This window comes from Mastigoproctus giganteus, chromosome 11, assembly GCF_048544385.1.
Source record: "Mastigoproctus giganteus isolate SK-2022 chromosome 11, ASM4854438v1, whole genome shotgun sequence".
NCBI lineage: Eukaryota > Metazoa > Arthropoda > Arachnida > Uropygi > Thelyphonidae > Mastigoproctus > Mastigoproctus giganteus.
Genome location: NC_143585.1, coordinates 6,523,514 through 6,550,665, shown reverse-complemented (window position 1 = coordinate 6,550,665; position 27,152 = coordinate 6,523,514). Strand labels below are relative to the sequence as shown.

At 39.0% G+C, this 27,152-nt stretch overlaps 1 long non-coding RNA gene across 1 annotated transcript; it reads right to left on the bottom strand.

The window, feature by feature from the left end:
* Window positions 1-6,207: 6,207 nt before the first annotated feature.
* LOC150077670 (uncharacterized) lies at window positions 6,208-26,885 on the bottom strand. The gene is made up of 4 exons (XR_016547635.1): window positions 26,805-26,885; window positions 25,745-25,819; window positions 16,394-16,487; window positions 6,208-6,318 (listed from the first exon to the last, which is right to left on the bottom strand). It is a non-coding gene; the product is annotated as an uncharacterized LOC150077670 (long non-coding RNA).
* Window positions 26,886-27,152: the final 267 nt, after the last annotated feature.

Sequence of the window (27,152 nt, the reverse complement as noted above, 5' to 3'; positions counted from 1 at the left end):
AGAAACCCTCTTGCAATATAAACAGGTGATTCAGTTAGCATTTCTTGTAAACACAGGCGAATCGTGCATAAGCGAATTCGGTTCGTTTTATATACGATATCGTTCCCCTATTTATAAATCGTGTATGATCGAATTCGTGTAGTATAAACACGTGTTATACCAGGACTGACTGTACCAATAAATATTTTCAATAATAGATATATTTTTAAAAATTTTCAAGACAATATTATAAAAGGTAGAAAAATTTTGAATGTAATTGCTGCTAGTTTAGTAGAAGCTGAGAGAGGGTTCAGCACCATGAACAATATCATTGATGTTAAGTGAAATTCTCTACATTGAGACTACAAGGCACCTAATGACTGACCGCCGACCTGGATAGCTGGGTGGGTAAAGTGTCTGCCTGGCAACCCAAAGGGCGCGGGTTCGAATCCCGCCTCGGGCTTGGATCAAAGTACTGCAAAAACTTTGGGAGGTGCATTAGAAGGGCCACAGAAGCCGATGCACTAACAATTACCAAAAAAAACCTAATGACTATCAGTTTAATGGGAAGATCATTGAAAAAGTTTGATGCACTTCCCTATATCAAATCATGACTCAGACAGGGGCATTACTTAGCTATGACAGCCATGTCAAACAAAAGATCACACCAATTTCTAAAAATTAATAAATAATTTGGAAATTATTTGAATGATTTATGCTATAATTGACATCATTTGGGAAGCAGTTTTATAATAGATACATTTTAGTTTATTTAGAGAATAAAAGGGAAATTTCCTGTATGTGCACAAGTCACACATTAGCATTAGCATTAGTAGAGGCATTTGATGCAAGAAAGCAAGCTTATGCAGCATCAGCCAAAAAAAAAAAAAAAAAAGTAACATAAATAAATAAAAATAACCACTTCCACTTCACCCCTCTGTTCGTTCGAAATACCTGTCCAGCTGAGCCTTAAACTTATTTAGGCTATCAACTTCCACGACAAGGGATGGAAGTCTGTTCCACCCACCAACCACCCGCTGGCTAAAGGCAAATTTCCGCACATCTATCCTACATCTGTCTTTCCTCAATTTGAATTTATGCCCTCTCAGGTGATTTTTCTGAGCTAGAGGAAGAATCCCATCAGCATTGAGCATGCTCAAACCATTCAAGGCTTTGTACACCTCTATCAGATCACCCCGCTGGTGCCTAGTTTCCAGACACTGTAATTTGCAAAACTTAAGCCTTTCTTCGTAAGAGAACCCCTTTGTCCCATTCACCAATCTAGTTGCCCTTCTCTGTACTCGTTCCAGCAGCTCTACATCCTTCCTGAAATGAGGCCTCCAGGCCTGTATACAGTACTCTAGGTGTGGCCTGACCATTGCCTTATACAAGGGAATAATCACCTCCTTATCCCTGCTAGAAAAATTCCTATATATCATTGACAATACACCATGAGCTACTCTTGCAGCTCGTCTGCACTGCTCAGAGAACTTCATATCTGCCTGCACCACCACCCCCAGGTCCCTTTCATTCTCTACCACTGTCAGTGTAGTACCACAGAGTTGATACGTTGCTCTGGGGTTGCTGTTTCCCATATGTAGTACTTTACATTTGTCAATGTTAAACTTCATTTGCCACCTCGAAGCCCATCTGCTCAACCTTTCCAAATCCTGTTGCAGCAGCATAGTGTCAGTAGTGTCCTTGACAACCCTGCCAACCTTCGTATCGTCTGCAAACTTGGACATTAAGCCTGATATACCATCATCAATATCATTTATAAATACAGAAAACAATAAAGGCCCCAATACTGAACCCTGAGGGACTCCACTAATAACATTAGTCCACGATGAGCAGTGTCCATTGATTACCACTCTCTGTCTTCTCCCCCTCAACCACCCCTTTATCCATAGCAGCAACTTGCCTCCAATGCCACACTGCTCCAATTTGTGCAGCAGTCTTCCATGTGCAACAGTATCAAAAGCCTTTCTAAGATCCAAGTATATAATATCAAAGTTATTCCCTGCATCCAGTTCTTTTGTGACTGCATCATAGTATCCAATCAAATTGGTCAGGCAAGACTTCCCCTTAACAAAACCATGCTGTGTCCTAGCTATAACTGAAGTCTTGTCTAGATGATCCTGCAGTGCTTCTTTCACCAGTGCCTCCATTAATTTTCCGGGAACAGAAGTTAAACTCACAGGTCTATAATTACTTGTGTCAGCCTTTGATCCCCCTTTGTGAATTGGGGTCACATTTGCACATCTCCAGTCAATGGGTACCTCCCCTGAGTCCAAGGAAGCTCTCATAATTATGGCTAAGGGTTTGCTTACCTCCTTTGCTGCCTCCTTTAATATAACTGGATAGATCCCATCCACCCCAGGTGCCTTTCTTGTGTTTATCTTCAACAATTTCTCCTCCACTTTGCTCTCAGTTATTACAAGATTCTCTAGCTTACTGCTAGAGTTGAATACACCTCTGGCATTCCCCTCGCTGAATAACTCCTCATGTGTGAATGTCGATGCAAAATATTCATTTAGTTTGTTAGCTACCCGAGCAGGGTCATCAACAGTTGACCCATCGATCTCAAGTGGACCAATCTGATTCATCCCCTTCCTTCTAGAGTTTACATAAGTAAAGAACTCTTTGCTGTTTTTCTTCGCATCCCTTGCCAAGGATCTCTCGTAATCTGCCTTCGCCTGCCTAACCTCCTTTGTAACTTGGTTACAGATCAACTTGTATCTATCATAGGCGTCCGTGTCACGTGTTAATTTGTATGTATCCCATGCATTTTTCTTCTCTGCCATATGCCTCATTAGTTCATCTGACAACCATTTAGGCCTAAACCTTGAACAATATTTCTTAGTTGGTATGTAAAGCCTAGTAGCTTCCACGATAAGTTCTTTGAATGCTTCCCATTTTGAATTTGCTGTTGGCAATATCATCAGTTGATCCCACTGTATAGAATTTAAATACTGTCTCAGTCCATTGTAGTCGCCTTTACGAAAGCAATACCCCTTCCCTTTACCCCTAATGGTAGTTACCTCTTTGAGTAACTCCCACTTCAGCACACTGTGATCACTGCCACCAAGTGGTTCATTTATCTGCAGATTCTTAATGCATGAAGAATCACTACTGATAATCAAATCAAGAGTATTACTCCCTCTAGTTGCCTCCCGAACATGCTGATGTAGAAAACAATCATCCAATAAATCCACAAAAGCCTTGCTACTGTGTGAGTGACCAGCCCCCAAATTCCAGTCAATATCTGGGAAATTAAAATCCCCCATTATAAGACTCTCTGATTTACTGGCCCACTCTATTTCTCCGAACAGTTTCTTATTATACTCATCAGAGTCATTAGGCCTATAGCACACTCCTACTCTCAATTTTGATCTCCCAATGCTTATGTCACACCAAACTGACTCGACACTGCACTGTCCAGCGATGTCGACTGGCTTCACTTCCTTGGATTTTATGTGTTTTTTAACTAATAGCATAACCCCTCCTCCCTTCCTATCCTGTCTATCCTTTCTGTAGACATTGTACTCCCCAAATTCCAGTTCTGCATTTCTTATATCTGTGTGACACCACGTCTCTGAAATCCCCACAATATCTGCCTTTGATGTTTTGAGCAATACCTCAAATTCATCAAATTTATTTACTAAACTCCTAGCATTGGTGTACACACAAGTATACATGCACCTGTTCTTTTTCTTAGCTACCCTAACACAACCCATGTGTTTACTTGTACCCCAATGATTCCCAGCAGTCTCTGAAATATCCTGCATCTTATTTTCCAGGCTGCGGCTCATTCCAATAGAAGCAGTGCAAGAATCACTTTCACCTCTGCCAGTGGCTACTGTTAATCTATTAGTCCTTGTATCCCCCCAATCTAGCAGTTTTCCGACCCACCTAACATTGCCTCGATAGCATCAGCAAACATTCTTGCACCCTTTCTATTTAAGTGTATCCCATCCCTGTAGAAGCAGTCTCTCCTGTTAACAAGTACAGACCAGGCTGAAAAAAATTCTACCCCTTGAGCCCTGCACAATCTTTCCAGGGCCGAATTGATTGACAGGGCTCTCATCATATACTCCCTCCTATCGTGTCTGGGCAGAATTGCAGACACTTTCAATTTCAACCCTAATTCACGGCTTTTTTTCATCAGTGACCTGTACTTGTCAAGTAATTCCGCCGGTCTCCTACTCTTAATGTCATTAGTGCCAACGTGTACAACTATATCACCTTTTGTGCCCTTAAAAGATGATATCCGCTCTACAACGTCATCAACTTTTGCCCCTGGCAGACATACCCTGGTCCTATTCCACCTATCCTTTTTACAAAGCATGTTTCCCGTTTCCCTGACAATAGAGTCACCAACAACTACTAGTTCCTTTGGGACCAGCGCATTCTGCCTTGGGGGTTGCCGCTGTGTTCCGCGATGACCAAGTGCAAGCTCTGGCATTGGTGTGGGCAGCTGAGAGCTTGATGGGCCCCTCACTTGTAATCCTTCGAGGGCATCCACCCTATCCTTCAAGCTCTCATATAGGCCCATAACAACGCTGAGTTGTCGCCTTATCTCCTTACACTCCTTGCATCGCACACACACAAAGACATCCCCCATGGCAGTATCATGTCCCATACTTGACTGCTCCGCAAACATCAAGCAAATAGTGCATCTTACAAGGCTGTGATTCAGAGGACAACTGCCCCCCTCAGTTCTCCCCTGGGCCACAGCATTCCCATTAGCTTGAGCCCTTTGCTTTGCTGCTCTGGTTTGAGTCATGATTTAGAGTTACTTTCAATAAAATTTCGATTTCTGTACAAAATTAAATCCTAAACTTGTATCCAAACACAGTTATAACGCTATATTTATGTTTCAGTAACGAGTGTTATCTACGGAATATTTACGTTTCAGTAACGAGTGTTATCTGCGAAATCCCTTTATATAACTTTCGTATCAAGTTATGTATTAATTATTTGTTTTTACTAATTATTTATGTTACGTAACCTAAGTGGTTATATGTATAATTAATTATGTTAAATAAAATTAATTATATTACGTTTGTAATCTAAGTCGTTATATGTATTTATTTAAACGTACAATTTAACTGCTAACGAAGTTCAACTAACGCTATCTAGTACGGTATATCGTATCACATGCTGGCCATGGGACAATAATAGAACAACTGAATGTGAAAGCCATAAAAATATGGCTTTCTCTCTTTGAATAGAAAAGCCATATTCTTACCCTATTCAAGTATTTATTCTTACCTGCAAAAGCAGGGTAAGAATGTGTAATTGGTACAAATGAGGATTTTGTGTGAAATGAGCTTGCATGACATTCTACTGTATGTTTAACCCAGTTTTAATGTTTTGATTTGCTATTTAATGCATAACAAAGTTGTATCCATTTAAACTCATGTAATTAGTATTCCCTCCTCCAAAACTAAATTGTTAAATAGTATTATTGTATTTACCATTAGATTTTGAATCTTTGCAAAAATTTTGTAAGCAGTTTAGTGTTTGTATAAAAATTTTTTGATCCCAATCCATGTGGTAGTTGTGCAGCAATCATGCTCATCACTTGTATAGAAAGTGTAGATATGACCGGAATGTGATAATGACAAAACCACAGGAGCTTCTCATTTTTTTGTAATGGTGAAATGCATTACTGCTGTTGGCAGATTAATTCAGTTTTCCTCTTGATTTCTGTTGAAGATTATGTGTGCTGTTTATTTCGAAATTTCACTTTGTTCAGAAATATTCACATGGCAGCATTATTAGTTCTAAGGGTGATTTCCAAGATCAGCATGTGCAATAAATGAGTGCTTAGGTTATGAAATTAAATTTTAAAAAATAATTAAAAATTACTGCCACCTGATCACAGCTTCCCTCACTAAGCACTTTTTAAAACCTCATTCCAATATTTGCACTGTAGAATTTAAACTAGCAGGTTCAGAATTACATTAAATTAAACTTGTCTGCAAACAAGGTACACTAATTTCACTCAAAATATTTTAATTTAAAAATTACAATTCGTATAAGAAAGTCTGTATACATCTACAATACAAGATCGTACACTTTATTGTTTCTTTATAAAAAATAAATCATTTTTGTACAACTTTGGCATTCTCTGTCTGAAACAGGTTAGTCCATCCATTGCCCTGAGACTGACTTAACAAAAAGAAGTGAACAAAAAAAATTAGGATGGTGCTAAGCTTGTCTGTAGGAGAGAGTATGTATACACTACTTTACTTAGTCAGGTTTGTTCAGTACTTCTTCTTCTGTTTTGTGGTAATATTTTTCAGCCACTGTATAAACAATAATTGCAGCCAGCTAATTAGAGAAAAACATTTGATTAAATATGGTTGTCCAGGTCTCCATTCAAATAAATATACAAAATGATTAATATAATTAATAACTAATTGATATGAAAAATGTAATACATATAAATTTAAGAAAGAAAGAAAAAGACAATATTTAGGTGATAACTTTGCTTCTCTGTAGGAGCTGGTTACATTAGGGTATTACAGACTTTAGAATTTTCAGTAAATATGCAAGTTTTTTTTTGTTTAGAGTATATATATGAAAGGGTTTGAAAAACTTGAAACAACTCTGAGGAAAAATTTCTGCCCAGCTAAAATTGGCAAACTACAATCTCAATTGAAGAAGCCTTTAGAAACACCTCAAGTATATGGCATGATTTGAACCCAGACCACTCCAAACGACATTTCCTTACCATGCTGAGGAAATGTCGCGAGCTAGGCCATAATGTCTATGTGTCTGCAATTCTGCCCAGACACGATAGGAGGGATTATATGTTAAGAGCCTTGTGGATTAACTCAAGACTTGAAGGAATCTGCAAGGCTTTAGGGGGTAAATTTCTATCAGCATGGCCCACACTCGTAGGTAGAAGGAATTTGTTTTGTAGAGACGGGATACACTTAAACAAAGGTGGTGCAAAAGTTTTTGCCAGTATTATTGAGGATACCTTAAAGGTTCAGGGAAACTACTAGTTAGGGGAGATGTGGGTAATACTGACACGCGTTTATCTAACAATATTGGTCAATGTAACTCTTGCACATACCTTAAGAGTTCTTATCTGTTACCCCAACTGGACGTATTATCTAGATGTTCTGGGGGCAAAGACGTTTCACGTGCGCGGGTAGCTAATATCAGGGAAGAGAGCCTAAAAAACTTCAAGGGTTGTGTTAGGGTTGTTAAATATACAAGAACAGTAAATCTTAATTGTTTATACAGTAACGTTAGAAGTGTCGTCAATAAAATGAGCGAATTCGAACTGCTGGTTAAAACAAGTAACGCGGACATAATAGGGCTTACAGAGACGTGGTGCCACCCGGAAATTGGGGATGATGAGTTCCAGTACGGCTTGTCTTTAGGAAGGATAGGTTAGATAGAAGGGGTGGTGGGGTAATGCTTCTTATCAGAAGCAGCCTGAGTGCGACGATAGCTTTCCCGGATTCAGACGTTTCACATGCTAGTATAGAGTCTGTATGGTGTGAGATAGTTGGAAACAAAGGTATAATGCGAGTAGGAGTAATCTACAGACCAGGTGATTGTGAAGATTATGACAAAAGCCTCTACATGCAAATGGAATGGGCAAGTAAGCGTCAATGCCTTATTATGGGTGATTTCAATTTGCCTCTAATTGATTGGAGTAAATGGGAAGGAAACTCGACATGGGGAACAAAATTTTTAAATCAACTAGATGACTGTTATTTGTATCAACATGTCAGGGAAAGTACTAGAGAAAAGAATATCCTAGACCTCATCATCACACATGAATCAGATGACATAACAGGGCTGACAGTAGAGGAACCAGTAGCAGGAAGTGATCACGGAGTTCTATGGTGGATGATGACGAGAGAGGTAGCAGAAGTAAAAGGCAAAGGAATGGGTTTTAATTTCAGAAAAGGAAATTACGATGCCTTCAGGTACTACATGGCCTCTATTAACTGGGTAGATATCGCGCAGAGAATGAATACAATTGAACTGTGGTACGCTTTTAAAACATTAATCACAGATGCCTTGAATGCGTATATACCATTAAAAAAATACTCCACGAGGAGGGTTCCAAGTTGGATGACTAGTGAAGTTGCCGCATTACTTGAGCAGAAAAAGGTGGCATGGAAAGGTTACAGAACAATAAAAAGTACTGAAGCCTATAACAGCTACAAGGTGATGTGTAATAGAGCCACAGAAAAGGTTCGACAGGCAAAGGCAGTTTATCAGAAAGCACTAGCAAACAGAGCAAAGAGGGGGGATAAAGAATTCTTCACATATATAAATGCCAAGAAGAGCAGGACAAACCAGATCGGACCTTTACGTAAGGGAAAGGGGATAGTAATAAATACAACAGCTGCCAACTGATGAACTCAACAGTTATTTTGCATCGATATTTACAAATGAAAAGCCTTTTGTGGCAAAGGGAAATTGTGGGAGCGAAGTTAAAAAATATGTAATTAATGATATTGAAATTTTGCAAGATTATTTAATGAAAAAACTTTCGAGCCTACAGACCAGTAAAGCTCCTGGAGTTGATGGAATATACCCTATAATCTTAAGAGAGGCGGCAAGCGAGTGCATTGAACCATTGAGGCTAATTATGCGAGCATCATTAGACTCTGGGGAGATTCCCTTGGATTGGAAAAGTGCAAATGTATCTCCCATACATAAGGGTGGCTCTAAAAGTGAAGTTGGAAATTATCGACCTGTCAGTCTGACTTCAGTAGTAGGGAAAATCATGGAGGCAATGATCAAGGGTGGAATTCAGGATCATTTGGATCGAATTGACATTCCCAAGGATACTCAGCATGGTTTCGTAAAGGGAAAATCATGTTTAACAAATCTGGTTCGCTATTTCGAAAGGGTCACTCACGAGCTGGATTTAGGGAATAATTTCGACATTGTTTATTTAGATTTCAGCAAAGCTTTTGACTCAGTCCCACATGAGCGGTTGCTTTATAAGCTGGAACAGGTTGGAATCACTGGGAAAATCCTTAGATGGATAGAAGGATGGCTTCAGGGCAGGAGGCAGAGGGTTGTGATAAATGGCTATTCCTCAGATTGGGTTGAGGTAAGAAGTGGGGTTCCCCAAGGATCAGTATTAGGACCACTGTTGTTTTTAATTTTCATAAACGACATTGATGAAGGGATAGAGGGCGTGATGTCTAAATTTGCAGATGATGTTAAAATTGGAAGAGTAGTTAATGATCACTGTGAAGCTGAGCTTCTTCAGAGAGACCTAGATAGACTTCAGGAATGGTCAGAAAAATGGCAGCTGTGCTTTAATCCAACAAAGTGTAAGGTATTACACCTGGGAAACAGTAATCCCAAAAAAACTTATTCACTTGGTGGAGTTCAACTAAATCCAGTACTGGAGGAAAGGGACTTGGGTGTTACGATACGGTCAGACATGAAATTCTCTGAGCATTGTAAACAGGTTCCAAGGAAGGCCCATGGTGTTCTATCGATGATCTATCGAACTTTTGCAAGTAGAGATAGGGACGTGATAATCCCATTATATAAGGCTTATGTTAGACCACACTTGGAATACTGTGTTCAAGTATGGAGACCGCACCTGAAGAAAGACATCGAGCTTCTTGAAAGGGTGCAAAGAAGGGTAACTCGCCTGGTGAGATCGGCAAAAGGGCGTCCTTATGAAGAAAGACTTCGAATATGTGGGTTGCAGAGTTTGGAAACTAGACACCTTAGAGGAGATTTGATTGAGGTGTTTAAGGCTCTGAGAGGCATAAGTAAAATGAATGAGGACGAAATTTTCAAGATTATAAATGATGCTAGAACTAGGGGACATAAATTCAAGTTACGGGGGGAAATGTTTAGATTGGACTGCAGGAAGTTCTATTTTAGCCAGCGAGTTATAAATTACTGGAATAAGTTGCCTTCATGGGTGGTAGAGGCCGACAGTTTGGGGAAATTCAAAGGTCATCTGGATAGTACTTTCGGGTAAGGGAAGCGCATAGGATGATAGGTTTAATTTCCTTTTTATTTATTTTTTATTTTATTATTATTTTTTTTTTTTATTTATTAATTATTATTATTTAGTTATTTATTTATTTATTTTTTTTTTTGTTTTTATCATTGTTTTGTTCGGATTTTGTTTTTTTTTTTTTTTTTTTTTTTGGCTGGTGCAGCATAAGCCATAGGCTTTCTTGCACCATGCGGCCTTTACTAATACTAATACTAATACTAAAATGGATGACAGTGATTTTATACTGCCATCTATCTAATATCTATTATGTGTATCTGGTGCAAGTTCACCAGATACACATAACACTTGTGGTCAATGCAATGGCAGTTTATTGGTTCACCAAAGTTGAATGTGTTTGAGGAGGACCAGTTTATTAGTATTAGCCATATAGCGCAAGAAAGCCACGGGCTTTTACTTCACTAATAAAAAAAAAAGAAGTAGGAAAATACAAAATTATGCACTTCCATCCTCACATAGCTAACTATCCAATTGACCTTTAAATTTCTTCAAATTGTCAGCCTCAACTACCTGCGGAAGCAACTTGTTCCAGTAATCAACAATTTGCTGGCTAAAAGAAAATTCCTACAGTCTTAGGCTAAACATCTTCTCTTGTAATTTGAATTTTATGGCCTTTAGTTCTGGAATTTTTTATAATAGTGAAAATTCTGCCTTCATTCATTTTGCTAACTCCTCTCAGAACTTTATAATCCTCAATTGGTCTCCCTCTAAGGTGCTTGGTTGCTAAGCTCTGTAGCCCACATAGTCGAAGTCTTTCATTGTATGGGCACCATTTTTCTGATCTTGCCATGCAAATTGCCCTTATTTGGACCCTTTCAAGAATCTCAATGTCTCTTTTCAGAAGTCTCCACTTGGACACAGTATTCCAAATGTGGTCTTACAATTGCCTTGTAACAGTGGGATTATTATCTCCCTATCTCTAAAGATTATTGTTCAATAAGTCACTGATGGGACACCATGAGCATTTACACTGCTCAGAAACTTCATATCAGCCCATATCATAATGCCCAGATCCCTTTCTTCCTCTACTGTTTTTAATTCGACCTCATACGTATATAATGTTTTTGGGATTGCTATTTCCCAAGTTTAACACCTTCCACTTTTTCTGCATTAGAACACAGCTGTCACTTTTCTGACCATTCTTGAAGCCTGTTCAAGTCATCTTAAGGAGTGCTGTTTGGCATTGATCGTTAATGACTCTCCGAATCTTTACATTATCTGCAAATTTTGTCATTGTTTATGAAAATCAGAAACAGTAGTGATCCAAGAACTGATCCTTGGGAGATCCCACTTCTGATGAAGTGCCATTCTGAAGAATACCCATTAATCATAACCCTTTGCCTTTTGCCACCCTGCAATCCATTTTAGCTTATACAATAACCTCTCATGAGGGACTGAGTTAAATGATTGATGTGTGATGTATTAGTCCTAAAAAAATGTCCTATTTTGCCCATATACTGGTATTAGTTATCTATCCAATTTCAGTTCAGTAACCTCAATAACCCATTTTGCTGTTTCAGTGTGAGGTCTAATGTCTCAAGCTGAATAAATAATAATTTGGGACTTGGCTAATGTGAGCAGTAAAACTGTTGCATTAATTATACTGAACATTTTGAACTCAGCTGGCTGCAGGAACACATGAAGAGGTAAGACAGCCATCCCAACCTCAATTTCAATAAAGCGAAATAACATTAATAACTTTGTATAGTTAATTAAAAAAAAAAAATAGTGTCTGTACATTACAGTTCTATAAATTTTTATTTTATTTATTTATTTTACTTTATTATTTATTTTTTTGCATAAAAAATAACTGGATGAAATGAAAATAAATAGCATACAGAAAAGCACATGTTAAAAAATTTGAATTACTTAAATTTTTCGGTATCAAATATTGTAACCAGTCAGTACAGCAACACACTACTGCTTAGTTAAGAAAGCATGTTGACCATTCACTCATTTAGTTTCAAATATGGAACATCAGGCAATGTCGTGTAGTGCATTACATCCAGAGTTTTGAATGGTCATGTAGCATTGTCCTTATACTGTTGTAATTTGCAAGTCAGTGTGTATGTGTGTGGGGAGAGAAAACGAGTATGATATTCATAAATTAACCAGTTCTATGTGAAGACACATGCATCTTCAGAACACACAATTTATAAACAGTAAATTAACAGTACATTCTTGGCCTAGCATACTTTTGCCACTAATTCAAAATAACTCAAATTTCTTACATTGCTTTCATTTTTTGTTTTTCTTAAAACTCATTTCTGTGGAGTTAATTTTTAATCACTTATCCAGATTTTTAATTTCTTACATGGATCTCAGCTCCATAGGTTAAAAATATAACTTTTATTTTATTTTTGGCTGATTTCTGCTTTCCTCTAATTCAATAACAGTAGTTATTTCAGAATATATGACATCATCATATTATCCAAATACGAGGGTGGTTCAATAAAGAATCGCACTAACCTAGCTGCACAGGTGCTAGTCTGTTGATTCTTGGCACAGGTTTTAGTCCTCTACATAGCCACCGTACAGAGTTACACATTTTTCCCATCAATGGATGAGGCTACAGATACCGTTTTTGTAGAAGTGGTGAGGTTGGTCTTTGAACCATGACTCTGTTGCAGAAATGAGTGTCTTGTCGTTAGGGAAGTGGGTCTTCCGAAGAAATGATTTGAGGAAGGGAAACAAGAAGAAGTGCGATGGTGCAAGATTGGATGAGTAGGCTGGATAGGGCAGTATTTCATATCCACAAGTAGCCGCTTCCATTGTTGCAGTTTCAAAAGTGTGAACTGGGGCATTATAATGAAGCATTCTCACACCTTTGGACAGCATGCCATGCCTACATGTTTTTATTTCCTCCTGTAATTTTGTGAGTAAGTTGGCATAATAGGCACCTGTAATTGTTCTACTTTTTGGCAGGTAATCAGTCATTATTACACCTTTCTCATCCCAAAACACTGTCAGCAAGACCTTTCCTGCTGACGCTTAGACCCTTGCCTTCTTGGAGGGTGGGGAACCATGATGTCACCATTCCATGGCCTGCTTTTTACTTTCAGGGTCGAAATGGTGTATCCAACTCTCATCCTGAATGATTAGATGAGAGAAAAGGTTTTCCTCATTTCTTTGGCATAGGGCTAACAACTCTTGTGATTTCTGTTGTCGATCAGCCTTCTGGAAACCAGTCAATAATCAGGGAATCCATCTTGCACTCAATTTCCATAAATGGAGTTGGTCATGAAGGACTGTTTCAACAGACCCCACACTAATCTTCACCTCCTGGGGCAATTCACGCACAGATATCCAGTGATCTTCTATGATTAACGACTCCACTTTTCTGATTGTGCTGTTAGCAATGGCTGAATGGGATGGGGACCTGAAATGGGCTCAGATTCTACCGATGTCCGACCATAACTAAACTGTCTATGCCAGTGCTTCACAATTCCATAGGATTGGGCTTCATCCTTATATACAGCAGTCATTTCCTTGTGGATTTCTTTAGATTTCCCCTTTAAGAACAGATACCAGATTACAGCTCGCTCTAGCTTCAACTTTGTCCATGATGCTACTTTGTAAGAGAAAAACAAATTAAAACACAGGGCTGAAATTTTACACCTTTAGTACAGAGATATGTATGATACTACACACAAAATATGACTCTGTGATATGTGGAAATAGGTGAGGGTGATTATTGAACCGTATATTATATCCGTTGAGTAGTATACAGGTCACTAAGATAGTACATATCAATCCTACTGGACCTCTGTTAACTATTTTCTCTCTATGCTATTTACCTTTTTAGCCCTAGCAAGAGTGAGCCCTCATTCTTCTAGAGCTCATACAACACCATCAGTATACTCTCCTCCTGGTTTGCATCTGAAACTATTACCATTCACTCTTCTTTCAAATATTTTTAGCTACCTTTAAAGTTTGCTTCACTTATCTTTGATTGGATATTTGTTACCCATGATATTTTATTTCCTTATTTGTTTTCACTTGTTACCTTTTTTTTGTTTTCCATTGCTTTCACTTGTTACCTTTTTTTTTTTTTTAAACTCATTTTTGTTGAGTCAATCTTTAAATCTCTTTAAACCATTTTCCAATACTCCCTTCAACCTCATTACAGATATGCCATTTTTATAAACTTTTTATTTCCCTTATAGTGCAAATATCTGATCATGGCATTTTCTGTTTTGCCTAAAACTTTGCGCACTTCCTTCCCTAATGTTACATTCGTCCTTGTGATATCTGTTATGCAGCCAAACTTCCCAAAACAGGCAAATTTCCAGAGAATCTGCAAATTTAGTTCTCAGATTGGCCATGACAAAGCAACATTAGGAGCTCATTACGTAGGTCACAAATTTTACCATACTCCAATTACATTGACAAATATGTGAACAAAATTAAAGACACATTGATAATAAGTAATGGATTATTTAGAGTTTCTGATGTAACAGTTCACTAAATACATTTACGGATTAGTGAATATTTTTAGTATATTTTTAGGTTGTTATTTATCAAAAAATATTGACAAAAATTTTCATCTGTTTCTATTTGCCTATACAAAGGGTACTAGGAAAGTTTTGCAATATGACGCAACAATGAATCACAGGAAGCTGCTTGTTGCTGCATGTTGAGACATGTTCATACGTGCATAGTAGCCGCCGCGCCAAGTCGATGGGCTCAGTTATTCATTAGTAGTGAGAGTGTAAAGTGCTTGCGATGGCATCGTGGTCACGAAATGAGATAAGGACAGTTTTGCGGTATAATTTCGTGCGTGGTTTAACCATAGACCAGTGCTTAGAAGAAATGACTCTTGCAACAGATGATGATTGTCCACATCGTACAACGATATTCAGGTGGTATAGAGAATTCCAAAGGGGAAATTTCACTCTGGAGGATTCTGAGAGGCCGGGAAGGCCACGAACGTCAGTTACGGTGGAAAACGTTACTGCTGTGAGGAAAATGCTTGACGAAAACAGGCGAGTGACCTACCAACAGATAGAGGATACTTTGGGCCTAAATGCACCAGCAATTCGTTCGATTCTGCAAGATCATTTGCACGTGAAGAAACTTTGTTCTCTCTGGGTGCCGCATCAACTGACTGAAGAGCAGATGACACGACGTGTGACTTGGTGCCGGGAGATGTTAAAAAAGTTTGATTTTATTTAAGTTTGATTTTATTTAATAAACGTTTGATATAAGGGATAATCTCGGTATGTGAACAACATCGTGATAGGTGACGAGACTTGGCTGTACTATTACGATCTGCCGACCAAGGCTCAAAACAAAGTTTGGGTCTTTGATGATGACGACACACCCGTAATTGTCAGAAAATCCCGATCTGTAAAGAAGAAAATGATAGCTGTATTTTTCAAATCGAGTGGAATTGTGGAACGTGTCGTTTTGGACACGCAGAAGACAGTCACAGCTAAGTGGTATACTGAACAATGCCTGCCTAAAGTCATTGGATCTATGAAGAACCTGCGGCCAAAGTCAAGAATGGACACCTGGTACCTCCATCACGAAAATGCTCCAGCTCACAGCGCCAAAGCCTGCACCGAATATTTGACCACGACAGGACTGAAACTTCTCGAGCACCCTCCCTACAGGCCAGACCTTGCTCCCTGCGACTTTGCACTGTTCCCGCAAGTGAAAATGAAGCTAAAAGGGAGGCGGTTTTCCAGTGATGAGGACCTTCTACGGGCTTGGGACAACGAGTGTGCTTTACTCCCTAGTGAAACTTGGCAGAACTGGTTTAAAGATTGGTTTCGGAGGATGGAGAGGTGTATTGAATGTAGAGGAAATTACTTTGAAAAAATTAAATAAACAAAGCTGTATTGCAAAACTTTCCTAGTACCCTTTGTATACCACTTAAAAAGATAAATTAAGTAACCTCTCTGGTATTTAAGTACTCTGGTATTTAAAACATACGCACCAGTCATTATCTATTGTGGAGAAAATTACTAACAAAATCATTTGACATTGGATCTTTGGTGGGGCAATTGGTTGTGAAACTTTTCACTTCATTTCATTTTTATTGTACTTTTCAATGTATTGTGTTGTTCTTTTGCCAATTCCACTTCTTGTTGCCTAAAATTCTAATGTTGCTTGTACCTGTTTTGCTACAAAATACTCTTTCCCCAATGCTACATTCATTCAAAAGGATGATTGTAGCAGTAGGAAAAGAGTATTTAGTTTAATGGTAAAACGTAGCTGAATTTGTATATAAACTATAGTAGTTGTTCCATATTGTTTATTAAAAATATGTCTTGTTTTTTATAAACCCAGGCAATTAATGAATAGTTGATAGAATAACCAACTTGCAGCTGAGTTTCAAGTTAGTTATTACTTTTATCTGGTGATTATTAAACTTACCAGAAATAGTTGAATTCCTAAGAGGATTACTGTAGTTCTGTCATAACCAATATGGTCAACAAGGGCTGCTCCTGCTGATGGTCCTAAAAATGCCCTAAAAGTAATGAAATACTATAACAATGTATGAATATAGGAGCAAAGTATTTTATAGAAACAATCAGTATGTTAATCAATTAACTTAAAAACACAATGTGTATGAGAAGTTCAGTTTATTTATTATATATTTGTGAAGTTACATGAATACCCTGCATCCAGTGCAGTCAAATTACTAAATAATCTTGCGGCTAGCTATGTTTGTGGTTTCTCTTTGGAATCCTAACATTTGGCCAGCCTCAAGATTGCCTGACTGTCATTCTTAGAAGAAATAAATCAGTATGCCTAAAACATTGTTTAAAAATATATCAGCAGTGCTGTGAGAAAGAAAGGGTGTCCCCTATATACATATTGTTATACAGAAACTCCCCGACTTACGTAAGGGTTGAGTTCCGCGAAAAGCTACGTAAGTCGGAATTTTCCTCCATGCTTGTGCAGCACTCGCAACTGTGCTTGCTGAATTGATTGGATCAAAAAAGAATTGTTCGACGACTATGTGAATAGAATTATTTATTGTATTTATTCAAATTTTTATCACATGCGCAGGAAAAATTACAAAAGCGTGCAATTTAAAAAAAATTCAGAATCATAAAATTCAAAAAAAGAGAGGAGACTGGCATAACATCAGTAAGTTTTACTTCTCGAGCATTCTTGTCAGAATCGCCTCTTCAGCTGATAAGTACGCGCCTGCGGAGGTTGAGGGCTGTGGAGATTTAGAAGGGGTCGACTGCTCAATCTTAGGAAAGAACACATTAATGGATGACTGGACGGTGGCTTTTTTCTTGTCATCGTAGATTTCTTTGTAGCAAGCAAGCACATCATTCACCCCTCTGTTAACTTTTAAGAATCGTTCGCTGTCAGGATTCATCTTCTGAAACCTCGCCATTGCCGATGCAATTTCAGGAAATGCCACTGCCATCTCTCTAAGGATGAAGCTTCTCGGCTCCTCATTTTGGTTCATCTTGAGCTTTGTCAGCATTTTCTTCTTTTACTATCGCCTGCAAATCAATAAGTTGTTCGTTAGATAATTCCTTCTCTTCCGCTATTAACTCCTCCACGTCTTTGAAATCAACCTCCAGCTCAAGTAGCTCTGCAACCTTTACAATCTTATCTGTAACCTCTTCATATGATTCGTCTTTTTCAAAAGCTTCGAAGCGTTTTACATACCGTGGGCATATTTACCACGCCATCTTAAACATTAATGACTCAGACCAGAGCAGCAAAGCAAAAGCCTCAAGCTAATGGGAGTGCTGTGGCTCAGGGGAGAACTGAAGGGAGCAGTTGCCCTCTAAATCACAGCCTATTAAAATGCACTACTTGCTTGCTGTTTGTGGAGCAGTCGGGTACGGGACATGATACTGCAATGGGGGATGTCTTTGTGTGTGTGCGCGATGCAAGGAGTGTAAGGAAATCAGGTGACAACTCAGCGTTGTTATGGGCCTATACGAGAGCTTGGAGAACAGGGTGGATGCCCTCGAAGGATTAAACGTGAGGGGGCCCATCAAGCTCTCAGCTGCCCACACCAATGCCAGAGCTTGCACTTGGTCATCATGCAACACAGCGGCAGCCAACAAGGCAGAATGCGCTGGACCCAAAGAAACTAGTAGTTGTTGGTGACTCTATTGTCAGGGAAACAGGAAATATGCTTTATAAAAAGGATAGGTGGAACAGGACCAGGGTATGTCTGCCAGGGGCAAAGGTTGATGACGTTGTAGAGCGGATATCATCTTTTAAGGACACAAAAGGCGATATAGTTGTACACGTTGGCACTAATGATACTAAGAGTAGGAGACCGGCAAAATTACTTAACAAGTACAGGTCACTGTTGAAAAAAAGCCGTGAATTAGGGTTGAATTTGAAAGGGTCTGCAATTCTGCCCAGACACGATAGGAGGGAGTATATGATGAGAGCCCTGTCGATCAATTCGGCCCAGGAAAGATTGTGCAAGGCTCAAGGGGTAGAATTTTTTTCAGGCTGGACTGTACTTGTTAACAGGATAGACTGCTTCTACAGGGATGGGATACACTTAAATAGAAAGGGTGCAAGAATATTTTCTGATGCTATCGAGGCAGTGTTAGGTGGGTCGGAAAACTGCTAGCTTGGGGGGGAGACAAAGACGAATAGATTAACAGTAGCCACTGGCAGAGGTGAAAGTGATTCTTGCACTGCTTCTATTGGAATGAGCCACAGCCTGGAAAATAAGATGCAGGATATTTCAGAGACTGCTGGGAATCATTGGGGTACAAGTAAACACATGGGTTGTGTTAGGGTAGCTAAGAAAAAGAACAGGTGCATGTATACTTGCGTATACACCAATGCTAGGTGTTTAGTAAATCAATTTGATGAATTTGAGGTATTGCTCAAAATATCAAAGGCAGATATTGTGGAGATTTCAGAGAGCTGGTTTCTCAGATATAAGGAATGCAGAACTGGAATTTGGGGAGTACAATATCTACAGAAGGGATAGACAGGATAGGAAGGGAGGAGGGGTTATGCTATTAGTTAAGAAATAAATAAAATCCAAGGAAGTGAAGCCAGTCGACATTGCTGGACAGTGCTGTGTCGAGTCAGTTTGGTGTGACATAAGCATTGGGAGATCAAAATTGAGAGTAGGAGTGTATTATAAGCCTAATGACTCTGATGAGTATAATAAGAAAATGTACAGGGAAATAGAGTGGGCAAGTAAATCAGAGAGTCTTATAAATGGGGGATTTTAATTTCCCAGATATTGACTGGAATTTGGGGGCTGGTCACTCACACACTAGCAAGGCTTTTGTGGATTTATTGGATGATTGTTTTCTACATCAGCATGTTTGTGAGGCAACTAGAGGGAGTAATACTCTTGATTTGATTATCAGTAGTGATTCTTCATGCATTAAGAAACTGCAGCTAAAATAACCACTAGATGGCAGTGATCACAGTGTGCTGAAGTGGGATTTACTCAAAGAGATAACTACCATTAGGGGTAAAGGGAAAGGTTATTGCTTTCGTAAAGGTGACTACGATGGACTGAGACAGTATTTAAATTCTATACAGTGGGACCAACTGAAGATGTTACCAACAGCAAATTCAAAATGGGAAGCATTCAAAGAACTTATCTTGGAAGCTACTAGGCTTTACATACCAACTAAGAAATATTGTTCAAGGTTTAGGCCTAAGTGGATGTCAGATGAACTAATGAGACATATGACAGAGAAGAAAAATGCATGGGATACATACAAATTAAGACGTGACACAGAAGCCTCTGATAGATAAAAGTTGATCTGTAACCAAGTTTCAAAGGAGGTTAGGCAGGCGAAAGCAGATTACGAGAAATCGTTGGCAAGGGATGCAAAGAAAAACAGCAAAGAGTTCCTTACTTATGTAAACTCTAGAAGGAAGGGGATGAATCAGATTGGTCCACTTGATATCGATGGGTCAACTGTGATGATCCTGCTCAGGTAGCTAACAAACTGAATGAATATTTTGCATCGACATTCACACATGAGGAGTTATTCAGCGAGGGGAATGCCAGAGGTGTATTCAACTCTGGCAGTAAGCTAGAGAATCTTGTAATAACTGAGAGTAAAGTGGAGGAGAAATTGTTGAAGATAAATACAAGAAAGGAACCTGGGGTAGATGGGAACTATCCAGTTATATTAAAGGAGGCAGCAAAGGAAGTAAGCAAACCCTTACCCATAATTATGAGAGCTTCCTTGGACTCAGGGGAAGTACCCATGGACTGGAGATGTGCAGTGACCCCAATTCACAAAGGAGGATCAAAAGGCGACACAAGTAATTGTAGACCTGTTAGTTTAACTTCTGTTCCCGGAAAATTAATGGAGGCACTGGTTAAAGAAGCACTGAAGGATCATCTAGACAAGACTTCAGTTATAGCTCAGACACAGCATGGTTTTGTTAAATGGAAATCTTGCCTGACCAATTTGATTGGATACTACGATGCAGGCACTAAAGAACTGGTTGCAGGGAATAACTTTGATATTATATACTTTGATCTTAGAAAGGCTTTTGATACTGTTGCACATGGGAGACTGCTGCACAAATTGGAGCAGTGTGGAACTGGAGGCAAATTGCTGCTATGGATAAAGGGGTGGTTGAGGGGGAGAAGACAGAGAGTGGTAATCAATGGACACTGCTCATCGTGGACTAATGTTATTAGTGGAGTCCCTCAGGGTTCAGCATTGGGTCCATTATTGTTTTCTGTATTTATAAACATTATTGATGATAGTATATCAAGCTTAATGTCCAAGTTTGCAGACGATACGAAAGTTGGCAGGGTTGTCAAGGACACTACTGACACTATGCTACTGCAACAGGATCTGGAAAGGTTGAGCAGATGGGCTGAGAGGTGGCAAATGAAGTTTAACACCGACAAATGTAAAGTACTACATAATGGAAACAGCAACCCCAGAGCAACGTATCAACTCTGTGGTACTACACTGACAGTGGTAGAGAATGAAAGGGACCTGGGGGTGGTTGTGCAGGCAGATATGAAGTTTTCTGAGCAGTGCAGACGGGCAGCAGGAGTAGCTCATGGTGTATTGTCGATGATATATAGGAATTTTTCTAGCAGCGATAAGGAGGTGATTATTCCCTTGTATAAGGCAATGGTCAGGCTACACCTAGAGTACTGTATACAGGTCTGGAGGTCTCATTTCTAGAAGGATGTAGAGATGCTGGAACGAGTACAGAGAAGGGCAACAAGATTGGTGAATGGAACAAAGGGGTGCTCTTACGAAGAAAGGCTAAATTTTTGCAAATTACAGTGTCTGGAGACTAGGCACCAGCGAGGGAATCTGATAGAGGTGTATAAAGCCTTGAATGGTTTGAGCATGCTCAATGCTGATGGGATTCTTCCTCTTGCTCAGAATAATCACCTGAGAGGGCATAAATTCAAATTGAGGAAAGCCAGATGTAGGATAGACGTGAGGAAATTTGCCGTTAGCCAGCGGGTGGTTGGTTGGTGGAACAGACTTCCATCCCTTGTCGTGGAAGTTGATAGCCTAAATAAGTTTAAGGCTCAGCTGGACAGGTATTTCGAACGAACAGAGGGGTGAAGTGGAAGTGGTTATTTTTTATTTATTTATTTTGGCTGATGCTACATAAGCTTGCTTTCTTGCATCAAATGCCTCTATTAATGCTAATGCTAATTCTAATTATTAAGGCCTTAATAATATTTAAGATGGCGTGGTAAATATAAGATTTCCAAAAGTCTCAACGTAATTTTTCTCATCGTCTACTGCAGACAATGCCTGAGGAAATGTTGTGAGTAAACAGTATGCTCTTAAATTCGAAATAACACCCTGATCCATAGGTTGGATGAGTGAAGTCGTGTTTGGCGGTAGAAATATAACTGTCACGTTCGAATTGAAATCATCTAGATGCGTAGGATGTCTATGAGCATTATCTAATAGAAGCAAAATCTTGAAAGGAACGTCGTTGTCTTTACAATATTTTTCAACCTCAGGAATCAAGCAGCATTTAAACCAATCTTAAAAAGAGATATTGTTATCCATGCTCTTTGGTTCGATCGGAAATGCACGGGTAGGGTGGCTCTATTGATGCCCTTAAATGAACAAGGATTTCCAGAATGGTACACGAGCAGTGGTTTTAATCTGTAATCTTCTGCTGCATTAGTCCCAAGCAAGAGCGTGGCCCTATCTTTCGACGCCTAAAATCTGACATTGTATTCTCCATTTCGGCAATGTATGTTCGATCCGGCATTTTTTCGAAATCAGAGCAGTCTTGTTAAGGTTAAAAATTTTCTGCGTTGAATAGCCGCCTTCGTCAATACTTTTTTCCAAAACATCACAAAATTTCTCTTCAGCTGTAAAATCGGCACTGACAACTTCACCGCATACTTTAACGTTGTAGAAACCAGCGCGATGCTTAAACCTATTAAACCACCCGTTGCTTTCCACATACTTGAGTTGGGGTTGCCGTACGTATCCTTAATATTTTCATAAATACTTGTTGCTTTTGCTTGAATGGTCATTAGACTCAGGGGCACTCGTTTCTATATTATTAACAGCTGTTCAATCTTCGATAAACACTGTGCTGCCACTTCAAAACAGTCTGAATTCGTATAGGCAAGGATTGAACAAGATGCTGAAAATGTTGTGAAGGAATGGGGTACCATGCAGGCATGGGTGTGTCACGCAGCTCCTTGAGATTCGACAGAGGTGTAGGCCTGCAGCGAACAGCCCTCTCCAGCTCATCCCAAAGATGTTTAATAGGATTGAGATCCGCAGACTGAGCGAGCCACTGCATCAAAGAAAAGTCATTGTCATGTTTCTGGAACCATTCCATAGTAATTTGGGCTTTGTGCACCGGTGCATTATCCTGCTGGAAGTAACCATCTGACTGAGGATAAACTGTTAACATGAACGGATGCACTTGGTCGGCAAAGATGTTTAAGTACAATGTGGCATTCAGACGTGAATCTATGGGTATCAGTGGACCCAAAGTGTGCCAAGCAAACATTCCACACACCATAACACTGCCCCCCCCCCCACTTTGCTCGTCAGACATGACGGGTCCATGAATTCATGATGTTTTCGCAAAATTCTGAGCCTTCCATCAACGTGATGCACCAGAAACTTCGACTCGTCAGACCAAGCAACTTTTTTCCAATCCTCGATAGTCCAGTGCTGGTGTTACTGTGCCCACAGGAGGCGCTCTCTCTTGTTTCTAATTGACAAAGGTACGCGATGTGGCCGTCAGCTGTTGTAGCCCATTCGCGACAAAATGCGACTAGTGGTCCGTTGCGATATTTTGTTCTGCGCACCAAGGTTGAATTCTGATGTGATGTGCGACATTGTGGCCCGTCTGTTTGCTTTCACAATTCTAGCCATCCTCCTCTGACCTCTCTCACCAACAAGCGATTTTCTTCCACAGGAGTGCCATTGCGAGGATGTTTTCTGTTTGTTGCACCATTCTCGATACACCCTTGAAACTGTGGTGCGTGAAAAGTTCAGGAGAACTGCTGTTTCAGAGATGCTTTGTCCAGCACGTCTTGCACCTACTACCATACCACGTTCGAAGTCCGTTAGATCACTCTTTTTCCCCATTCTTGCTACGGTTTGTACGCTTAATTGATACTAAAAAGGTTGTTCTGCTGCATTTATATCCACAACTGTGGTCATGTGACTTGCAACGTTGTGGGACAATCCATTTATGCACAGCAGGGGTGTACCTAATAAAGTGACAGCACAGTGTATGTGGGGAGCTGATAAGGTCTTTTTGGGCTGCCAAACTCAATTGTGTGAGCATATTTTCCTTTTGTAGGATGATGCAAACAATGGTAGACAGATTCAAGTTTAAAAAAAAGATAATTATAGGCTGCACAATTGCCTTTAGTCAAAGAATTGGCTGTTATAAAAAGTTCCTAGTTACCCTTGTGAAGTCTGAGAGTTTGTGTACACCGCTCAAAAAAATTAACAACACGCTGTCATGCAGGTTGCGATGAAGCAGGACAAAATTAGGTATGGTGGTGTACCATAGAATAATGAAATGAGAAGACAGCAAGAAACTTTGGACAGCTATAAGGGACATTTATAGAGGTTGTATAAAAATTACCAAAAGGGTCACATGACATCAGTACAGTACAACGGCTAAACAGGCCTGACAGCATTGAACCATACTCAAAATCAGGTGTCTAAGATTCTGTGACAACAAATCCCATTCTTCCACCAGCGCAGACCTTAGCTCACCAAGTGACCAAGGAGTTGGCATGCAATTCCACAAATGTTCGATTGGATTTAAGTCCGATGATTGTGCTGGCCACGGCAGTCATTGGATATCTTCAGTTTCTAGATATTTCTCCACAACTAGTGCTCTATCTACAGTGATATTGTCATGCACGAAAAGAAAATCTGGGCCAATCACACCCCAAAAATTGTACGTAGGGTTCGAGGATCTGTTCTCAGTATTCTGTGTAATTTCAGTACCCCTATCAAAACCATAAATGCAGCTACCATTGATCATTATTCTGCCCCATACGAGAACACCTCTCTGATGTTGGAATGATAGTACCGCATTCCTCTTCTCCAGCTGAAATAATATCTACAACCTAGGCTAAAACGGGACTCATCAGAAACAACTGTATCCCATTTTTCAGGGCTTCAAGTAGTGTTTGTGACACCAGTTTCGACAGGTTCTGCAGTGGTTTGGAGTTAATGAGATACAAACCACTGGCTTCCTTGCATAGAGTCCACTTGAATTGAACCTTCTTAACACAGTCAAGTTGGAAATGTTTTCACCACTGAGCAACAAAATAAAGTAATGAGTTAGGATTAAATGAAAGCCACGCAGAAATTTTCTCAGGTATGACAGGTGGAATTTCAAGGCTAGGAAAACAAATGATCATGGTATTTAGATTTTCCAGAGATTGTGATTTGTGGGAAAGTTGCATGCATAGTAAGTTCTGAATTGATTGATGACTGCTTCTTACATCAACATGTAGGGGAAGTCACCTAGTAAAAATGCAGACAACAACAGTGTTGCTGACTCCATTTTTACCAAGGATTGAATTGATACCAAGAATTTTTAATACAAGTTTAATCCACTAAGGAAGCATTAGCTTGGAGGTGGGAGTTTTTTCCAGCCCTTCGCAGCAAGAAACTCAAGTCAAGCTTGAGCAGTATGAAATTAGTAATATTGAAATTACAGAGGTTGTTTGTTTAGCAGAATGTTTGAACCTGTGACTCCTAGAGTTAAGGACATATATCCATATATTTTGAAGGAGGCAGTGAGAAAATGCAACGAACCATTTTGAAGGTCACTTGAAGAAATGGCCATCTTTGCTGACCTATGGGAGCATCATTAGACTCGGGAGAGAGAGAGAGAGAGAGAGAGAGAGAGAGAGAGAGAGAGAGAGAGAGAGAGAGAGAGAGAGAGAGAGAGAAAATCCTTTGGAAGGGGAAGTTCCAACATATTGCTAATACATAAAGGCAGTTCTAAGAGTAAAGTGAGTATCTACAGGCTGGTCAATCTGACTTCAGTGATGGAGAACATCATGAAGATGGTATTTAAGAGTGCAGTTCATTAAGAGTGCAGAACACAGGTATATAGCTAGAAATGATATTCTGAAAGAAACAGCTTGGTTTTGTAAAGAGAAAACCATGTTTAAGTAACCTGGTTAGGTGTTTTGGCAATCACGAACTGTATTTAGGATGTAATTTTGACATTGTTGCAATGCCATACAAGATAAACAAATTGTATCGCTATAGAGCTGTACAATAAATAGGTTTAACTTACCCTAATGAGGCTGCAGAAGCTGTGATTCCAGAAACCATTGCATAAGTTGCAACGTCATCAGGAAAACCTCTGTTTCTAAAATAAACGGGCAAAGCAGAGTATTAGGGCAGGAAGTTGAACTTAATTTTTCATATTTCCTGTGTTTCATGTATATTTACGCCTATTTTTAACACAGTTTTTGCTTATATTTAACACACACTTTTCACTTTTTTTAATCACAATATTTTTAAGTTTTTATTCAAATGGAATGCACGGTTTTTATATACAGTAAAAGTTCAACTATCCAGAAAGCTCATGTAAGTGGTAAATTTGAAAAAATAATATACACTTTTAAAAAAAGGAGAGAGAGAGAGAGATGTACCATTTGCTGCCTGGTATCAAAGAGATTGAATTAATTAAACATTACAAAAACGCATTAAACAAAAACAATGTTTAAGAAGATAACAATTTGAACTAAAAATTAATTTTAAAAAGTTTTTAGAAATCACTGCATTATTTTTGCATTAATTTTACTGCAGTACCTTATAAAGTACTGCATTTACTGTGTACATCAAAGTTGTACACAGTAAATGTACAACTTTGATGTACAACTGTGTACACCGCTAGAAAACATATTAATAAAATACTCAATTTTTTTAACTATTTTATTTTACATCTGCCTATTCAAATTGGTGGCCTTACAACTGGAAACGAGATGTAACTGGTTTTTTTTTTTACTTTTGACAAACTTTTAAACAATTATCCATCGGCTGCCGCTAATTCTTCTGTAATTATTGTTTTCCTATCTTAATGAAGTTTAGGTTTCCAGATATGGACCATATCTTTTAAATGTCCCCACAAAAAATAATCCCTGGGTGTTAAATCTGGAGATTTTGCCAAGAGAAGATGCGGCCACTCAGTTGGGCCATGTCCATCTGTTTGGGAATTTCGTACAGAAATCTCCCCATTAAGGAATAATGGACAGGTGCGCAATCCTACATAAAGTAAAAACTTTTTCCACTAATTTTCTGATATGAGAGTTAACAGCTTTGCTATATGTAATACAAATAATCATACTTACAATGCATCTCTAAATCCATGCAGGAAAGCAGTCACCATCTGAGCGCCAACTCCTACTCCTAACAGTACCTGTGAAACAATCACAAGCCATAATGTCCTAGTGAGAGAACAGTTCATTAAAATTACAATTTTTTTTCTTTTTAACATTTCATTTCATATAGACAAAGTACTGATATGTTTCTCATGACAGTTACAATTTGCGCATTTGATGCTAACCAAGATACTCTGTACAGTAGAGTATGGCTTGCTCAGTAATAATTTCACCTATTAAGTGAAGATATTTGGGAATGGATGATTTCATATTTGTTCAATTGTTATATTTATTAATTTCCAATCAAGTTCCTTTTGG